Below are 4,451 nucleotides of genomic sequence, written 5' to 3'. Positions count from 1 at the left end.
AATCTCATGGTAACAAGCACATGACTGAGCACAGTGTGATGACAGGGCTGGGGTTGAAGCATGGAGTGAGAGTTGTCCACCAAGCATGCCTTTGACGTTCAGCTCAGTCTCATCTCCTAAATTCTTGTCACGTTTTAGTTATCCAACAAATCAGGAAACAACAATTGATATATTGATGAGATCAGAAGTGTTATTTCCCAGTTGCCTCGTTAGAGCTCTATTTGGGTGCAAGACTTCAACACATGAACCTTACGGGACATTATATATTATGATTCAAAAAATGATGAGTATTTAAATACAATCAAATTTAGTTTACTGTTGAATAGAAGATAGTTAAATAATCAGTCATATATTTACCAAATATTTTAGGCTTATATCTTAAAAATGAAGACTTGTATAACTTAAGTCTCTTTGTGTGGAATGCGATACCACAATACAATGTACTGGCATAGAAATACCTTCTAGTTTTTCATATACTTTTCACCATAATTCATAGATAAAACATTATTTATGTGAATATCTGATTATGTTTTATTGGATATATAAATATTTATACAGAATTTATTTAAAAACTCAATTTCATCTTAACTAATACAGCTTTTGTCATTGTGTATATAAAATAAATCTTTTATATAATATCCATCAACCTCTCTCTTTTAGCATACAACTGAAATGGAGGGTGGATTCAGCCTGATTCATTATCTGAATAAAAATTATTGATCAAAACTTTAATTTGTTTGTAAATATTGATTTTACTTTTTTTGAAGACATTCACCATAATGAAAACACACACAATTAATTAACAATAGTGAAAATAAAAACATTCTGATGTAAACTTCTTTTTTTTTTCTTTAGACTATGTATTTTCAGGTAAGCTTATAGTAATTGCATCAACCCTTTTATATGAATTGGCTTTCTGTGAGAACTTTAAGGATTATTATACAAGCCAACATAATGTCTATGAAATATGCATTGAAACAGAGAACCTCTTGTTCTTGGCTTCTTAGGAGAATATTGATGTGAAACATCTTATTTTGGATTTTGAATGATCCTGAGAATGATTTTGATCATTTTTATAATTTATGTCTGAATATGTATGGAAAGTTATTGCTTTCTTTCCCATATGGATAATAACCTGTGGTGCTGTAGTTATTTGCAAATTTGGGTAATGCCTTTGAGAATATATGTAAGTATCCTTAAGAAAGATGAGTTCAGATTTCAGTAAATTCTTTTTGTTCTTTGCATAATTTCTATTTCAAAGTTACACATTCTGCATGTGATTGTCTGAAAAGGAGCTATCACTTAAGTCCAGTGACTCAGACAGTTCCAGGTGTTTGGAAGATGAGGTATTTTCTTTTCAAGTTGCCTTTGATGCAACTGCTGGAATATAATCACCCAAGATTGCTGCTTTAATTCCTGTCAGTCAATGCAAGGTTTGTTTTGTTGTTACTTATATTTCCAAGGTAATACATTAATTGAAAGATGTCAATGGAGCGTAGGTTGGGAGAGGTCATATAACTCTTGCTCTTTGAAATCTCAGATCCAAGAGATCTCTAGAGATGCCTCTTCCTTTCTCCTCATGGTCAGAGGTTTTAGAGCCAAATGAGTGTTTCTTACTACATTTTTTTTTGGTCAGAAACATTAAAACAATGACATTTTAGTTTGATGGAAAACTGGAGTTTACAATCATTTAGTAAATGAAGAGCAAACAGTCCATTTTCCCATCCCATAACTCTTAAGGAAAAAAATCATTAGTAAATAAATATATGAACAGATTAGGGATAAGGCAGAGGAACAGTAAACCACCTCTTGACCTTCACCCTCCCTGCATGTGACTCACTCTTAAAAGGGCTGCAGGGCTCTGGAGATGAGTGAACCAACACGGTAAGCATCAAATTTCATCCCAATTGTTTAAATAAACCCAAGATAAATACGTTTGTGCTTGTTGTGGACCAACTATACATCCTGTGCTGAGGGGCACTCGGATAGAAGCACGCGTGTTACGCTGGGCACCACAGCTCTAAAACGGCTTCAGCAGCTCCGTTTAACCATTTAACCACCATCTATAAGTGCAATCTATAAGTGCAACTCTGTAATATTCTGCATCTTACCTGGGGCATGATGAGGATCATCCACATCCCAGCACTGGATTCTGTGCTCCAGGATCGAGGACATTGTTGCCCGAGGCGGGGTAGCTGGGAAGGTTATTGCAGCTCATCCTCCTGGGGAGTGGGGTGCATGACTACCAGCTGGTCCTGGGGAACGTCTGCAGCAGCTGCTGCCAGCTTGGTGATAGATTTACTCTTTACTCACTGGAAGTCTACGTGCTGACTCTTTCCTTCCTCCTTCTCCCAGGAAATTCAAATGAAGGGTCTTAGGACATAGTTGCAAATGACTTCTGGATGGCCCGCTGGCCTTTACTTTTTCTTTGTAGGTAGGGTAGCCTTCTATTCCCAATCTAATCTTCTTAAAACCCCTCTCCTTCAAAACTGATTTGGCCACGTCTCTGTTTTCAATGTATTTGAAAAAAAATCTATCTAATTTTGTGCCGTAAATAACCTGTGAATATCCCTCTCCCATCTGGGGTAGATACCTCTCATCTCAATCTACTACATCATCATCTGTAAGCACTACGATATGGCACTCTCGTTCCCCACTCTGAGCACTTGCTGCCATGAGAGGGAGGATCATTTCTTCCAGATAAAATTCAAATTGTCTACGAGCACCATCATTTGATAACTTGATCATAATTTGAGATCTCTACATTTAATTGTGCTGTATTCAAAAGAGATACAAAGATAATTGCATGCTTCTCTCAGTTCAGGAATAGATATGCCATCAGGACAGCGGATGATTCCTGTCTTATAGTAATCCAAAATAGCTTGAAACACAGTAGAATCAATTTCCTCTGCCACCTCATATTCTTCCTTCTCACGGGGACATGTGAAATTATGTTCCCGACCAGATCCAAACATCCTGCCCAACAGTGTATTTGGCTAGGCAGTAAAAATGGACGGGTCCACAATGAATCTGGTGTTATCCACTATCAGGGTCACTCGCTCAGATGTCCTCACACTCCGAGCCCCTTCTTTTGCATTCTCATACACAAAGACCATCTCCCCAGACGTCTTATAGCTTCCATCTGAGCTTGACTGACTGCTGTTCCGGTTACTGTTCCCAGCGCTGCTTACGGAGCCATTTCGGGATGCTCTTTGAGGACTGCTTGGACGAGACGAACTATGGTCTTTTTCTTGTTCAATATGATGCTGCCTTGTTGGTGAAGTCACATTTTGAATACAAGGAATGAGCTGAGACTCTGCTCTCTCATGAGATGAATCTCATGATCTGTCACTTGACCTTCATCTATCTCTTGATCTCTCATGCCCCCCACTAACATGCAGACTCATTTTGGTGTGGTCGACTCCCCCTTAGCATTACGTGAGGCAGTGCTTGAATGTTTATAAAGTTTACGAGGTTTACTACTGCAATTTCTGATTCCGATTCTCTGGACCATAGGAGTTACTGTCATAGAGATGAGGCCATCCTGCCATCCCACTTCAAGTTTCCTCACTCTACTGCTCTGAAAAACACACACGTAGCACCCATAATCCAGTTAGAAATGTAGGTGCTCCATTTTCTTCCCCCTCACAGAGATCTAGCCTGCTAATAAAAACCGCCCTATTGTGATGCACCTTTTTAGTGTTGTTGCTGTGACCCAAAGTTGACAGGAAGGGGGGGGGGCTCTGGGTTACTCTGCCCTATCCACCCCTGAGATGTCCACGGAGAGTTGAGGAGAAGAGCTAGAAGAGCGCAAGCCACTCTGCTTCCCCTGCTCACTCAACTGGTGCTAGGTGTGAGGCTACTCCAGTGCCTGAGTCTACCAGAGGTTCCTTAGGCAGGTTGCCCGCCGGTTCCCTCCTTACCGCATGTTTAATGACCTTCGGTTTTCCTTTTCTTTCTCTGGATACATTCGTTTCTCTCCCAATATGAAAGAAATAATATTGGTTCATAGTAGTTGTTGTGAGGGCTGGGGATAGGACCCTTGAGTCTGCCAGGGTATTGGTGTCTATCTAATTCCTCTCATAATACTGTTGCCTCTGATTTAAACTGCATATACTATCAGGATTAATATACTTGAAATAATATTTTAAAGATACTCTTCTTCTGTAGTTTTTCATGTCTTTTGCCATTAATAAATCATATTATCTCGGCTGTTTATTTGTGTTGCATTTTTAATTCATATTTTTATTCATTACTTGGGAATTGTAGACAATGTATTTTGGCTATATCACCCCCCCCCCAACTCCTCCCAGACCTGCTTCCACCTCCCTACTCTCCCAATTTCTTGTCTTTTAGGTTTTCTAGAGCCCATCCTGTTCAGTTTGTGCTGCTCAGTTTCTGTTCCATTTAAGCTCTGTTCCACAAGATGAAAAGGTCATAGACCCTGGGGG

The 4,451-nt window shown here is 39.3% G+C and overlaps 1 pseudogene; it reads right to left on the bottom strand.

Moving 5' to 3' along the window:
* Positions 1 to 2,128: 2,128 nt before the first annotated feature.
* On the bottom strand, positions 2,129 to 3,551 carry Btbd10-ps2 (BTB domain containing 10, pseudogene 2; annotated as a pseudogene).
* Between the last annotated feature and the right edge of the window lie 900 nt (positions 3,552 to 4,451).

This window comes from Rattus norvegicus, chromosome 5 (genome assembly GCF_036323735.1).
Source record: "Rattus norvegicus strain BN/NHsdMcwi chromosome 5, GRCr8, whole genome shotgun sequence".
NCBI classification, from domain to species: domain Eukaryota; kingdom Metazoa; phylum Chordata; class Mammalia; order Rodentia; family Muridae; genus Rattus; species Rattus norvegicus.
Note: the sequence above shows the minus strand (reverse complement) of the source record. Positions and strands in the feature narration are given on the sequence as shown.